Raw genomic sequence first — 16806 nt, 5'->3', positions numbered from 1 at the left:
CCCAGTCACCCCCCCACCAAAAAAAAAAAAAAAATCCTTGGGGACAATGTCGGTTTCAGAGGTCCTCCATAGGCCTAACTCAGGTTCTGTGGCTCTCCCTGGGCTTGACTTGGGAACTGGAGCCCTTTCTGTGCTAGGCGCGGGGACTGGAATCCTCTCTGGGTTAAAATCGGGGACTGGAGCGGACCTAAAAGCTAGAGCCAACAGCCTTTTCCTCCTCAGATTCCTAATTTGGTTAGGGGTAAAAGGCGTGGTCAGCGGGCTTGACAACGGCGCGCCTGTCTGCTGAGCGGCCTGGTTCGGGGCCGGACGCTCTCCAGCCACCAGAGGATCCCTTCCCTTCAGCTTAGACCCGTGGTGTCTGGGAGATCCACGGGACGATGATTATGGCCCCATACCAGAACAGAGAGTTGATGGTGGCGTCATCTAAAGCCCACAGAACTCCCGGGCATACTTGACAAAGGGGAGATCCCTACGGGCTAGAGCAATAAAGACAGACACACACACACACACACAGTTTAAATGTCAAGTCACCTTTATTTATATAGCCCTTTTAACAATACAGATTGTGTCAAAGCAACTGTACAGCATTTAATAGGAAAAGTGTCAAATGCAAAAAAAGGCAGTTCATTGTTGAATTCAGTTATGTCATCATTCAGCTCAGTTCAGTTAAAATGGTATCGTGCAATCAAGTCGACGATGTCGCTGTAAATTAAGTGTCCCCATCTAAGCAAGCCAGAGGCGCCAGCGGCAAGGAACAAACCCCATCGTTGACAGAATGGAGAAAAAAAAAAAAAAACCTTGGGAGAATCCAGGCTCAGTCGGGGGGCCAGTTCTCCTCTGTCACATTGATATATTTTTGAGATGGAAAAATGCAGTTTTACAAATGCTAGAAACGTGGCTTTCAAAAAGGAAAGACTGCTAACAAATAGCACACCTAGGTTCCTAACTTATGACGAAGAATTGACAGCAGCCATCAAGTGTTAGACAGTGTTCTAGGTTATGTGCGGAGTTTTTAGGTCCGATAATTAACACCTCAGTTTTTTCAGAATTTAGCAGTAAGAAATTACTCGTCATCCAGTTTTTTTTTTTATATTGACTATGGCCACTGTATTGAATAAATACCTGGGGTTATGTTTGTTTTCTTCTGAACGAGACGAAAAGTAATCAGATCTAGCAGTTTTTAAATGCTTTTCTGTAGGATAGGGTACTTTACCGCCAAGCAATACGAAATACCTCTAGTTTTATTTTCCTCCAGCTGCGCTCCATTTTCCTGGCTGCTCTCTTTAGGGTGCGAGTGTGCTCATTATACCATGGTGCCAGACGGTTTTCCTTAATCTTCCTTAAGCGTAAATTATCAACCGTATCTAAAATGCTAGAAAAGAGAGAGTCTATAGTTTCTGTTACATCATCAAGTTGTTCCGAGCAGTGCCAGCCCTTCCTAATAAGGTATACAAGCGGTTGCATAGGGCCCCGCGGCCACTAGGGGGCCCCATGCCGTGCCTTCAGATGAAGTTTGCTCGTGAGTTGAGCATCCTGTCACTCATGTGTTAGCGTAAAATGTGCAATGTTTAAAAACAAAAAGGCGGCACTATGAGTCCAGCGCAGAAAAGAGGAAAAAGAGGAAAGATGAGGAAAGAAAGGGAGCAAGAAAAGGGTAAGTGCTGAATTGACAATATATGCTGAAATGGCAGTTGATGCCTGCACCCTATCTTATCGGTATAAATAAAGTGTGTGTGTGTGATGCTTGAATGAATGACTCTTTTGGGAGAAGGTGGGGAGGGTGAGCTGATGGGAGGAGGAATGGAGAAAGTTTGATCACACAAGCTGTACTGTGTCTGCATCTCTGCATATTGTAAATGTACTTATCTTTTTTTTCTCTAGTGCAGCTATATCAAAATATATATGAGAAACAAAATATATTGTCGCAGAGAAATGTATGATCATTTATTGATCTTTACACTTAAAACAAGCAATAATAATAATAATAATAATAAATCTGCCAATAGGGTCAGGAAAAAAAAGTTTGCTATAAGTTCGCTTCATTAATGATAGTTAATTTAAAAAAAACTGTTCATGTTAGCTTGGGTTTATTAAATATAAACAAATACAACTTTTGATTTTAATAATGTATTAGTAAATTCTGAAACTGACATACTATGCATTTTAGGAGCACTTTTGAAGTATTTTCCAAAGAATGTACAAGCATGTCTTGCTTCCTTCACCTCTGCTTCCAGCTTATCTGTTGCCACAACGTCACCCTCCAGTGCTGTTGCCACTACATCGCCTTCCAGTGCAACGTGACTGGACTAATATTGGAGCAATCTTAAAACATGAAAACAGCACAGCACACATAAAAACTGTTGTGTTATGGAAAAAGCTGGAACTACGTTTGAAAAAGGGACAAACAATTGACTGCACACAATTAACCCTCATAGAGGCTGAGAAGAAGCGTTGGCGTGAGGTTCTCCTGCGACTGATTGCAATCATTAAGTCTCTTGCAGAGCAAAACCTCACTTTGTTGGGCACCATTAATTTGTCTTCAGAGCCCCTGAATGGAAATTTCTTAAAAGAGGTTGAGCTCATGGCGAAGTTTGACCCGGTTTTAAGAGAGCATGTCAGAATAGCTGAAAATCAAGGAAACCACACAACCAATCTCGGCAAAACAACACAAAATGAACTGATCTCCTGCATTGGAGATCAACTGGTCAAAACGATGGTGGCTGGCATCAAATAATTTTTCGATCATCTTAGACTGCACACCAGATGTCAGCCACACTGAGCAGATGTCTGTGGTGGTTAGAACTGTCAGTCTACGAAAAGGCCCAGAGATAAAGGAATACTTTCTGGGGTTCCTAGTTGCCCCTGAATCCACTGGCTCTGGGTTGTCCCCTCTCATCCTGAAAAGACTGGAGGAACTAGGCATACCATTTAGTAATTGTCGAGGCCAGTCTTATGACAACGGAGCCAACATGAAGGGGGGAAAAAAATAAAGGAGTGCAAGCCATGCTCCTTGGAAAAAAAAAAAATCCACGCGCACTTTGTTCCATGTGGAAATTTAGCTGCATCTTTAGCTCAGATGCAGCTAAAGAGTCAGTAGTTGCAATTAACTTCTTTGGAGTTGTACAGAAACAGTTCACTCTTTTTGCAGCTGCACCACAATGATGGGCTATTCTCAAAGATCACGCTGACATCACTTTAAAAAGCTGGAGTGACACCAGATGGGAAAGTCGTCTGAAAAGTATTGAGCCATTGCAGCTCCTGCCAGAGAAGGTGAGGGAGGCTCTGCTACAGGGGAGGGAGAATACTAAAGATCCAACAGTTAGGATTGAAACCCAGTCACTTGCTGAAGAAATTGAATCCTTCAGATTTCAAATCGGTCTTGTTGTCTGGTACAATATTCTAAGAAAAATTAATGTCACCAGCAAACTCCTTCAGTCTGCTACCATGCAGCTGGATGTTGCTGTAGATCTCATCCATCAGACAAAAACTTCTCTCATGAGCTACAGAGCTACTGGCTTTAATGATGCAGTCAAGACAGCAACCGAAAAGTGTGAGGAAATGAATGTTCAAGCATTGCTTAAGGAGAAGAGGTTAAGAACCACAAAGAGATACTTCAGTTATGAAGCAACTGATGAGCCAGAGTCCGGTGCTCTTAAAAGAATGGAGGTTTCTTTCTTTAATGTTGTGGTGGATTGTGCCATCCAAATGATGGAGGACCGTTTTAGCTCCCTGGGTAAAGTGAGAGACAACTTTGGAGTGCTAAATAACTTTCAAAATCTTGATGCTCAGACAATAAGGCATCAATGTGAGTAGCTTGGAAGAACACTGAGCACTGGAAGGGAGTCTGACATTGATTGGAAAGACCTTGTCATGGAATTAGAAAGCCTTCCAACTCTCCCTAAACACAAAATGACAGCACTGGAACTACTTGCATTCCTGCATGATAAAGGGATATGTGAGCTGTACCCAAACCTTTGGGTAGCTCTTCGCATTTCATGTACTCTCCCAGTGACAGTGGCATCTGCAGAGCGAAGCTTCTCAAAGCTCAAGCTTATAAAAACCTTCCTCAGATCCTCAATGGCATAAGAACATCTAAGTGCTTTTGCCATAATTAGCATCAATCATGAGGTTGGCAGCCAGCTATCCCATGATGATATAATAAATGATTTTGCAAACAAAAAGACAAGACGGGCAAGAATTTAGGCCTTGACAACAATACGACTTTCCTTGATGGCATAATTTCCTTTACTCAGTAACAATGTCATGTTCAATTGCACTGTTGTGAAACATTGTTTTGTAAACTATTTATTTTGTTAATCTGTCATTTGAATGTTGCTGTACTTTTTATTTGCACTCCAGTCTTAGAATTTTATTTTAAATATTTGTTCATGTTCATTACAATAACATACTTTGTGTTCATTACCAAATTGTGATGGTTGTAATTTATGATGTTCTATCACTATCCTTCTAATAAAATGACTTTGCACAATGTTTAAACTTTCTTAGTTATGTTGTGTTTGTCCTAATTTCATTGATGCATCACACACATTGAAATGATTGTGTTTAAACGTATTAATTGCTCAAATATTTATTCAAGCACAACATTGTATTGTTAATTTGACATATTATCCCTATTACAGCAGTCTGATGTAATATGTGTCAGTGTAGGACAAGTATGGTGTGTATGTTGGGGGATGGGGGACCCCCCCATTTTGAAATCTGCTTAGGGCCCCCAAAATGCTAGAGCCGGCCCTGGTTCGGAGGTATTAGATATGCTAAGGAATTGAGATAAATCAGAACACTTGTTTCTCTAGATAATGTTATATGAAGCACCATTACTTCAAACGAGTTATACTTTAAACCCGCCCTCTGAGAAATACTGAAAATATTGTTATAAATTGTAACAACACCTCCCCCTTTAACTTTTATATTAAAATCACCAACAATTAAAACTTTATCTGCAGCCAGCACTAACTCGGATATAAAATCAGCACATTCTTTAATAAAGTCTGTATGGTGCCCTGGTGGCCTGTATACAGTAGCCAGTACAAACGACACAGGGGATTTATCATTAACATTTGTTTCTCTGGACAATGTTATATGAAGTACCATTACTTCAAACGAGTTATACTTGAAACCCGCCTTCTGAGAAATACTGAAAACATTGTTATAAATTGAAGCAACACCTCCCCCTTTATCTTTTGGACGTGGCTCATGTTTATAACAGTAATCTTGGGGGGTAGACTCATTTAAAATAATGTAATCATCAGGTTTTAGCCAGGTTTCTGTCAAACAGAGCACATCTAGTTTATGATCAGTGATCATATCATTTACAAAAAGTGCTTTCGTAGAAAGGGACCTGATATTCAATAAGCAAAGCTTTATCATTTGTTTATCCATATTACATCGGTTTTTTATTTGTTGAACATCAATTAAATTGTTACTCTTAAATTGGTTTGGACGTTTTTTGTATTTTCTAGTTCGGGGAACATATACGGTCTCTATAATGTGATATCTAGGTGAAAGAGTCTCTATGTGCTGAGAATTAACTGATTTCTGTGACGTGAGGTGGCTAGCAGACGGTCGGTTTAGCCAGTCTGTCTGCTTCCTGACCTGGGCCCCAGTTAGTCAAGTACAAACTCTAAGACTATGTGCCATATTTCTAGAGAGAAGAGCGGCACCTCCCCAGGAGGGATGAAGACCATCTCTTTTCAACAGTTCAGGTCTGCCCCAAAAACTCATCCAATTATCTGTGAAACCTATGTTATTCTGTGGGCACCACTTAGACATCCAGCCATTGAGTGACGACAGTCTGCTATGTTTCTCGTCACCACGGTAAGCAGGGAGGGGACCAGAGCATATTACAGTGTCTGACATCGTGCTTGCAAGTTCACACACCTCTTTAATGTTATTTTTAGTGATCTCCGACTGGCGAAGTCGAACATCATTAGCGCCGGCGTGAATAACAATCTTACTGAATTTACGTTTAGCATTAGCCAGCACTTTTAAATTTGCCAAGATGTCAGGTGCTCTGGCTCTGTAAACATTGGACTATGGTGGCTGGTGTCTCTATTTTCACGTTCAGTACAATAGAATTGCCAATAACTAGAGCACTTTGATAAGGTTTCTCAGTGGGTGCGTCACTGAGTGAGGAGAACCTGTTTGATGTTTTGATCGGAACGGAAGAGCAGCGTTTTGACCCACGACTATGCCTCCTCACTGTCACCCAGTTGCCCTGCTGCAGAGGCATTGTAACCGGAACCGAACAATGTACAGGACTCCCTGAGCTAGTCGCATCCAAAGCCGTATCTAGAGCTCTCACATTCTTACTGTCCTCAATTAAAGTTGAGGCGTGTCTCTAATTCTGAAATCTTCTCTGTCAGCCTAACTATTTCCCTGCATTTATCACATGCGAGTCCCTCATCGCCGACAGAGAGAGCTAAACTATACATGTGGCAAGCGGTGCAAACAACAATAACAGGAGAAGAAGCCATTACTCACCGTGATTGATGAATGAATCAGACTTACCACTGTTGTTTGATGAACTCGTGAAAAAACCGAGCGAGAGAAAAAAAAAAAAGAAAACGGCAATAGACGCGAATGGAAACAGGAATGACAAGCTAACCGGCTAACGCACTGCCCGCACACTGCACTCACTGTTTTAGAATAAAAGCGAACGATCAAATTAATCAGATTAGTTTGATAGATAATATCAGAAATATGGTGGGAATTAAGTTACATTTTATCACTTTAAACAACAGAGAGTGATAGTAAGATACAACAGAAAAGCTACACGGAGCTACAATCACAAACCACTCAGCAGCACGGTGCGTGTTCGTTCTCTAGTGATGTTCTTAAGGTGAGTAGTCGGGTGGCAAAGCAGGGTAATATTGACAAGAGCAGACAGTGAGTGCTTCTTCTAATAATGTTTTATGGCAAACCAACTTCTGGTGCATTTACCGCCACCAGCTGGACTGGAGTGTGGAGCACTAATAAGCAACTAATATATATATATATATATAAAACATATTCTAAGAGCTTGATTCTGTATAGTTTCAATCTTTTTGAGTGTGGTTTTAGATGCAAATCCGTAAATAATACTTCCATAATCTAAACTTGGTCTGATTAATGTACAATAAATTCTTTTCAATGACAATCTACAAGCTCCCCATTCTACCCCAGATAGACATCGTAAGATATTTACTCCTGTTTTACATTTCTTAATCAGTTTTTTAATGTGCATTGCATATGTCAATCTAGATTCCATCCAAACACCGAGATATTTAACTACTGAGACTTGCTCCAGCTCCTGTTTGTACAACTTCAACTTAACCTTTGGTACATTTTTCCCTTTTGTGAAACATATAACTTGAGTTTTAGCAATCTGAAGCTCCAATTATTTGCCCATACCTCCACTTTATCTACTGCTTTTTGTAATCTTTGAGACACACATGCAATATTACGTCCTCTTTTGCAAATTGCCCCGTCATCAGCAAATAATGCCCTTCCAATATCACCTTTAAAATTACCAAAAATATCATTAATCATAATATTAAAAAATATTGGGCTGCATACACTTCCTTGAGGAGTTCCATTGTCTATTGTGTATGTCTCAGAATACTCTACTCCTACCCTAACCTGTACTGTTCTTTCAAGAAGGAAATCCATAATCCAATTATATAACTTTTCTCCAATTCCCATACATTTAAGTATTATTAAAAGTCCCTCTTTCCAAAGCATATCATAGGCTTTCTCAGTTTAATTGGGTTTATCGTCATACCAGGTTCTGCAAATTTCATCATTACTTTGTATTCCTCTATATTTTTCCTACTCACGTGATCCTCCTTTCCACTATCCGTAAATGATCCTTGACTATTGTTTTTCTTTCTTTTCCGATTGACTACTTTCCACCATTCTCTCCCTCCTGCACTTTCGCTACACGATTAGTCTTCCATTTCCGGATCACTACCAGAACTACTGTCATTTCCTGCCATCAGTGCTCCAGTCACAGTCCAGTGTTGCCAAAACCGCCTGATCGGGCCACTGCCATCTTCGACAGTGAGTGCTTCTTCTTCTTCATCGTCGTCGTCGTCGTCTTCTTCGTCGTCGTCTTCTTCTTCTTCTTCTTCTTCGTTGTCGTCTTCGTCTTCGTCTTCTTTGGGATTTAACGGCAGCTTGCATCCTTAACGTTGCGACAGTGAGTGCTTGTGAAGCACTCACTATATATGGGAGTCCATGATTAGTGATTGCAGGTGCATGTGATTAGAACTCCGGCGATTGAGATTGTGTGGGCGGAGTGATGGGATCTGGTGCTGTGGTGGTGGCTGATTTTGTGACAGCACCCTATGCCACACTCTGCAAAGTCATTCACAACAAAATCGTGGTGGAAGTGGGTAAATAAGTAAAGTAAAGAAATTAATTAAATAAATAAATAAATAAAAATGAGCAAGGAGTTGCTCCCGGGCATCGCTGCCTACCGCTCCAGGTGTGTCCACAGTGTGTGCGTTCACTACTCACTGCTGTGTGTGTGCATGGATAGGTTAAATGCAGAGAACAAATTCAGAGTATGAAATTACAATGATTTTTGCCAATTTTTGATGTTTTACTGTCAAAGAATGAAATAATTAATATACTTATAACTGTATTATAGGTTTGGTAATGTTGCTAGAGCACAATAATGCTAAAAGGTTTTTGCATGCATTACCATAAATAATTTATCATATAACTATTTTTAATATATGTATATAAACAAATTATGGGTATTTATACCCATATAACTATGGGTATTTAATATATGATATGAACTTATAGCTTCAGAAATCCTGAGGATCTATACATGTAATAATAATATATTGTCTTATAACACAACATATGTGACAACATATGGGACATATGATAATAAGGACATATATGTCATATATTACATATATGTATGGGTACTGTTGACCATGTAAGATAAGTGCTATATGTAATTTGATAAATGTTTACATGTGAACAAATGCCTAAATTAAAATCTTCTTAGCATATAAAATGGACAATCTTGTTAGATCTTGTTGTCGTTAGAAAACTTTCCTAAGTTTTCCTAACTTTGATATACTTAAGAAAATGACAATTAGCCTAAGGGGCTTTATGCAACACTTTTTAAAGGGATTATTTAAGTGGGAAATACTTACATATACTTAAGGGAAATACTTAGGGTTTATGACGTTTCACCTAAAGAAACCCTTAAGTAGCAGGTTGATTATGTAAAATGAGGAAACGTGAATGTATAGGCTACTAAATTTGCAGTCGCGTTTCAAACACAATGATCAATAATATGCCGTTTGCTGTAGTTCTTGAAAAGAGATTTTTAAAAAACGAAATATCTCCCTTTGGAGTGGACTTTGAGATTTGTAACTTTCTAGATATTTTTTATGCCCAAACATACACACTACACACTGACTAAAATTAAAAAAGTGAAAAAGCATAATAGGACCCCTTTAAAGAAGTGTGAAATATGCGCTTGTGGTTTGTCTACGCTTTCTGAGCTGCTCGGTGAGTTTCATCAACAATATTCAAGCTCTTATCAGTCACATCCGATTCATTTACATTAAATGTAATTAATACTGGATGATTTAATGTGCACACTCTTTCGTTGCGGTTTCTGTTCATATTCAGCCAAATCCCGACCGGACGTTTTATCCTGGACAAGAGTAGGCTATGTATGTTCACCCTATATACTGTACATACAGTTCGATGATATTAAATGACTTAACCCATGATATAAGATTTTGGCCATATCGCCCGCTTCTAAGCCATTCATTAACTGACTTGCACTACTCACAGGCATCAAAGCTTGATTGCTCTAAGTAAAACACGCCCACCTCATTACCATATGGACAAAGAAATGTAAAAATAAATAAATGTAGAAATACATAAATGTGGAAATATATAAATGTGGAAATAAATAAATGTTGTTTACATATATACATAAATAAATAAATGTATAAATAAAAGAAGAAAAAAAACAGAAAAATACAATTGTATATAAATGAGGAAATAAAAGTAAAAATACTTTTTTTTTTTTTTTTACATTTCTCTGTAGATTTATTTGTGCATTTATTTTTGTTATTTTATATTTCTTTGTATATTTATTCATGTGTTTATGTGTTTATTATTTTGGCAGCTTTGGCACTCCATATAGCCTATTACGGGGGTGCCCAAACTCGGTCCTGGAGAGTTTAGCTCCAACTAGTCTCAACACACCTGCCATGGGTTATGGACAGGGCCATTGACACCCATTTGTCTGGCGCCCCAAAACAAACACAAAACAAACAAAATAGAGTTTTTATTTTTTTTATTTTTAATAGGTGCTAACTTGACTACCAGTCGAATAGTATGACTAAATAATGAAATTTCGTGATTATTTTGCAATACTTATTTTTAACATGTTGAAGTAGGTTTCTTCCCTGGCTAACTTGATGGGGGCGGCGCCCCAGCGCCCCCTATTGACCAGCCGCCACTGTAGAATATAAAATGAAGAATACACAAATATAAAAGGGGGATGTCCGTATGAAATGAAATGGTCTTATAAATCCTTTTTTCTCTAAATCTTTTCACTTGTATAACCTATTGAGTGTGATATTAATAAATAAAATGCAACTTAAAAAAAAAAGGCATTTTGACTTGTACTTCAAAAAAAAAAAACTGCAAATAATAATAATAATAAAGCAGGAGGCAAACCCGTGTTTACCTTATACTTAAAACATTATAAACCAAATAATTATTTTTGTATTTATTTCTTGGGAAGCGAAAGTGTTGGTCTGAATCGTCAAATTGGTGTTAGTCAGCTGGTAAAATGATGGAAATTATGAAAAAGTGGCAGAGTAGTTGGGATAGTGAGGAGAAAGGGAGACATTTATACAGAATACAACAGAAGGTTGGGACAGGGAAGATCACTGGAAGGAATCGAAGGGAAGAAATAATTTTCACTAGGTTAAGGATTGGACATTGTGGGTTAAATAAGTGCTTACATATCTTAGGTAAGCATATATCAGGAAGATGTGAATTTTGTGACAGTATTGAATCTGTTGAACATGTGGTACTTGAATGCCAAAAATATGAGAGAGAAAGGATAAAGATGAAAGTAAACATAAGGAATTTGTGGATGCAAGGGAATTCACACTCGCAAACTTCCCTCCGTCTCGTTTACTCGGATGTACGTCATTGATTACGTTGCACAAGTGCCCACTACTGGCGGAAGCCTTGGAATGGTCTGAACTGGAACAAGGGGTAAGCAGATAAATATCACATTTTCATTTTTGGGTGAACTATCCCTTTAAGGAACTTCTGGGAAAAACTTCAAATGATATTAGTACTCATTGATTTAGCTTCCTGAAGGACACTGGTATAGCAAATAGGATATAGAATACAGTTTTGGAAATCATTATTATTAATTAAAGGGGAGGGGGCAGGAGGGAGAAGAGAGGTGAAAGTCTCCCTTCTAGGTGCAAAGATGAGTTGTGGTGATATTTATTTTGTACAACATTTGCAACTGCTTTTTATCATTTAATTAGAAGCACCACAAATTAAAATTGTCATGTTATAGGGACTACTGAACAGACTTTAGAAGTTGATTTTAAAATTAAAATTAAAATACATCTCTGTAAACACTTGCATTTTTACAACACTATAAGTGTGTCCCATCAGGTAATGAAAAGTTCGACACACACTTGTGGTCTTCACACCCACTTGAAGACTTCGGCCAAATACAGGAAATACGTCATTTAAGTAATCAAGTGGTCAAGTGCAAAGACTGCAAGTGTGGGTATTTGGACAAGGCTAGACTCTCGCTCCCTCGGTCAAAATCGAGGGGTCGACGGTATGTCCATGTAAACTTCCCTCGTCCACTTGACGAAGTGGAACGCACTTCAAAATGGCGGCGGGGATTCCCCCGATAAGTGCTTAGGGAAGTGAACTGGAACGCAGCCTAGTTATAGTTTATCTCTGTCTAACTCCGGTTCACACTCCAGTACAGTAGGTGGCGGTAATGCACCATTGAAGTTGGATGCCAACCGCCGTTAAACATCAAGGAAGAAGAAGGTAAAATGATGGAAGGAAACCGGGACGAGGCTGAACGCAGCCTAGTTATAGTTTATCTCTGTCTAACTCCGGTTCACACTCCAGTACAGTAGGTGGCGGTAATGCACCATTGAAGTTGGATGCCAACCGCCGTTAAACAGAACAGAAGAAGGTAAAATGATGGAAGGAAACCGGGACGAGGCTGAAAAATGTTTGAATATCGCTATCAAAGCCCTTGAGGATGGCAATAAAGACAAGGCTTTGAAATTCCTCAACAAAGCAGAAAAGCTCTATCCAACCGAGAAAGCAAAAGGTAAATTATACATTTCTTATTTACAAATGGCACACAGGCTAGTCTAACACAGAAGCTAGCTGAAGATCTGTTTATCTGTTTTAAAGGTTATTTTAAAAAGCAGGAAAAATACTTAAAAGCTATTACTACACAACACACAGAGAACATAAACACATACATTATAAGACTTGCAATTATCGAACTAATATACTTAAATAAACAGACATAGGCTAGCAGAGGGTGTGCACATAAATACGTATTTCATCAAAGTGTTATTCTACAATAACAGGTAAAATTACTAAATACATATATTTGATGCTATTGTGTTTAATGATCATAAGGGACACAAACAGGTATACTGGGTTGATCTGTTGTGCGTTTCCTATTATGCAGCTTTAGCCGGTGTTATGGATCAACTGGGGATCGTGTTAACTGGGGATGTGCGCGTGCATGTGAGCTATTTTACGTCCCATTCCAACGTCAAAAGCTACTGCAAAGCTCTAATGTAAAGACGTTGTGTTTATGCTTTGTGGAAATAATGGCAGATACTCTATAGGCTACATTATAAAAAAAAAAGTATGAAATAGTTAAAATGAAAATATTTATTAAAGTTATCAAATGGATGCTACCTTAATTAGTCCTCTCTACACCTACGCCAACCCAAATACTTATGAAGCAATTTTGGTGCTTTATTTCCACCTTTCACGTTTTATTAATTTTATTGAAAATAAACGCATTTTGGATCAGCCATATGATGGGGAAAAATAAGATGAACGAAGTTGGTTAAAGCTGGATTCGAACTCGGATCAACCGTATCCAAAGTTGCTGTTGTGCATTTAAGTCCCTACGCCACTGACGCGGACGAGAGCTATGTGTGACTGACCCAACCAGGCATTGGTGGGTGGAATGAGTGTAAATAAAGCAAATTGCGCTACTGATGTGGATGTATGTTGTCATCTCGTTGACTAAAATATTTTAATAAATAATACATTACTCCGATTCATCAGTGGCGTAGGGACTTAAACGTGGCCTACTTATCGCTAGGTGACAAGCTCTTGTAATATGTGGAGAACATTTTGAAAATGACATCTAATCAATATAATTTATAATCTTTTTAAACCTAACTATTTTGTACCGTATCCGTGAAATTCTCTAGCCGTAAAGGCTATCTCTCCCGGGTTTTCTGCAACCATGATGCGCGCGCATCCTGAATGTTTACAAACCTATAATTGGTCTATTTGCACTTAGTGTAAAAAACAGACTGCTAAATAACGCTATTTTCACTCAGTGTATATAGAAGTGAGTTACACTTGAAATTTATTTGAGTGATTGTCATTTTCCATAGAAGTGAATGTGCCAAGATAACGTGGGCGTGGTTTGTGAACCATGTCACCACGTGAAATCATGTTAAAATGACACTTAAACTGTGTCGCATGCATTAAAACAAGTATTGAGGAAACAACACAGCGTAATAATTGCATCAATCACACATCCCCAGTTAACACGATCCCCAGTTGATCCATAACACTGGTACAGTAAAGTTGGTTTTATGCTGGACATTCGTTAGACATTCGCCGAGTAAATTAAGGGACTGTCTTAAAAGTGCATAAAAATAATAAAAAAGATAGACATTCCAAGTAGGGTTGTTCATTTTAACCGGTTAACCGTTAACCGACCGTAAGAATTTTTGACCGATTAAAACAATCAGTTAAACTGTTTAAAAAGTCATTTATGAATTTTTTTTCAGTAATTTATCAAAATATTTAAAAAGGTTTGCTGCATGGTTAAAATGCGCTACGCGTATATAAAAAAATGTGTTTTTTAGAAAAGAAAAAAAAAACGCGAGTCGAGTGTAAGTCGCATTTTATTATTTCATTCAGAATTAGGCCTAATGCTGATGCGAAATGTTTACAAACATTATAATAAACACTGTAAACATAGCGAGGCTGTTTTAGTTCCCCTCACTCCACAACAAATCCTTTCAATTAACAGTATTTAGAAAAGAACAAGAATTAAAAATGTAAGAAGCTATAGCTATATAAACGACAAGCCAAAACAAATTCATAAAACAAAACTGAAACCAACGTTGGGTAGGCGCTCACCACAATATCAAAACTGACTGATTTTCCAAAAGGCTTCGTTGAATAAACATGAGCACGTACTGCACATTTAAAAATCTAAACGAGGCGCGGGTGTTTTTATATCACTGTATTTCTGAAGGAAGATTTTGAAGTAGGGATGTCAATTTTCGATCATTTCCATGATCGATCGTCGTTTAAATTAACGATCAATTAATCGATTAATCGTTAACCTTAATGCTGCAAAATGCATCTATGCAGCCTGGCATGACAGGATGTCAAAAAAACCCCCCCGCTTTCTCACCCGAATTAAAGGGGTTTTAGTCTGAATAAAATGCTAGTAGCAGGATTGTAAAATTAATAGATGAGATTATGATCATTTGATAAAATAAAGAGAGCTCGTTTGAGAATTTTACTTTGTTGACTGTTTCCTATCCCGTCATGGGGACCACTGAACGCGCCTCTTTAAATGGTTTCGTGGTGGTCGTTATTGTATTTTAAAACACAATTGCAATGTTTTCAAATGACATTATGGCATTAAAAATAACATTATCCCAAACGTAACTGTGGCACGTGTGGCTGTGCTGCGCAGTCAGTGAACCGCTTCCATCGGCGCTGCTGCAGCAAAACACAGTTGCTCACATGAAACATTATCATGTGAGTATTATGACCAGTACTTACTTTGATCCTGTTCCGGAAAATGTCAGATTTAAAATTTTTGCGTTCCGGTAGGCCTATTTGTTTTTAAAAATCCGGCATTTACAGTGCATTAAAAACACACTGTTGCTCATATGATGTGAGTATTATGACCAGTACTTACTTTGATCCTGCTGGATCCTGTTCCGGAAAATGTCAGATTTTGAATTTTTGCGTTGCGGTAGGCCTATTTGTTTTTAATAATCCGGCATTTACAGAGCATTAGATCGTGACAGTGCATGCGTGCGTGCATACGAGACGGCATATATATATAGCCTAGCTTTATGATGTTTTTCTCCGCTCGCAGAAGCGCTGCAGGTGCGTGATGTGATATGATATGACCATGTGAATCCTCATGTTCTGTTGTTTGCTGCTTTTTGCGCATGTAAAATTAATCCCCGGGAAACAAATGTTAGTATTTTTAATGGTTCACAGACACTTATCCTTTCTAATTTAATTTAATTCTAATTTAAAATAATCTTGTCGGTTAACAACCGTTAACCGACAAGATTATTTTAAATTAGAATAGAGAATAATCGGTTGTCGGTTAGGAAAAATAACCGAAATGAACATCCTAATTCCAAGATTCAAAAACATGCAAAGCATCATACAAATAAAATGTAAAGATTTGAATTAAGTGGAAAACCATTAATACACAATTTTAAGCTGTGAATGGGATATTCACTATGAATTGTTACATTATTACATTGTACTCCAACATTTTCTTTTAACTAATAGAAACAGGTGTTGTTATGGCACCTGTAATACATTCAGTAACACTTGTAACACATACATACATGACTTGGATTTTGGAAATGTCTATTCTTAATGAATTTTTGAAATATACAAATCTATATAACTTCCTGATTATATGACCCGATGATCTCATACCAGTTGTGATATGTTCAAACACACCTGTCACACATTATATATGACTTGGATTATAAAATCTATATAACGTTCTTGTCATGTGAGCTCATGTTGCCACACCCACTGTATTATATTCATAAACATTTGTCAAACACCTCTCATGCAGTTGTTTCTGGAAATATGTCTTTGATTATTTTAAAATATTTTTTTTCAATATGTATCTTTGCATTTAAATTTAATGATGTAACATCACCTGATATATAAAGATTATTGTAGGGAAATCAGATTTTTGTATTCTTCTCAGTGCTTGAAAAAGTCAAATCAATTATATTTGAATGGTCATGTGATCTAATGTCACTTTGCCTGCAAATGATGATGTCACTTCATCTGCAAAAATGCCAAACCATCAACTTGGATATATGAATAATAAAAAAAAATCTAATGTTTAGCAGAAAGGTTAACTAAATTCCTATTCGGATGGGACTATTTTTCCAGGGGGACGTTAAAGAAATTTGCATTTCACAGCCGTATTTTGCAGTTTTAATCCCATGTGAATCTGCCAAGTCTGTGTTTTTCTCACACAACTAGGGATGTAACGATTCACTCAACTCACGATTCGATTCACGATTTTTTTTTTTAACAAAATGAGATTTAAGACAAATTATAAATTAATTGTGTCCTTTTATTATTGCTTGGATAAAATACTGTACGTTTCTTTGTGAAACTGAAACATAACACTATAATAATATACTAATATAGCACTTGTAAATGATTGCTCTTTTGTTGGTTTTGATTGCTTCTATTGTC

General features: G+C 37.8%; 1 long non-coding RNA gene across 1 annotated transcript; it reads left to right on the top strand.

The window, feature by feature from the left end:
* The first annotated feature begins 12030 nt into the window (after positions 1-12030).
* On the top strand, positions 12031-12820 carry LOC107751661 (uncharacterized). The gene is made up of 3 exons (XR_001641282.1): positions 12031-12084; positions 12230-12376; positions 12749-12820. It is a non-coding gene; the product is annotated as an uncharacterized LOC107751661 (long non-coding RNA).
* Positions 12821-16806: the final 3986 nt, after the last annotated feature.

The sequence above is a fragment of the Sinocyclocheilus rhinocerous genome, unplaced genomic scaffold (assembly GCF_001515625.1).
Source record: "Sinocyclocheilus rhinocerous isolate Xijiao unplaced genomic scaffold, SAMN03320098_v1.1 scaffold3914, whole genome shotgun sequence".
Lineage (NCBI taxonomy): Eukaryota > Metazoa > Chordata > Actinopteri > Cypriniformes > Cyprinidae > Sinocyclocheilus > Sinocyclocheilus rhinocerous.
The sequence above is the reverse complement of the archived record's forward strand: the minus strand, read 5'-3'. Positions and strand labels throughout refer to the sequence as shown.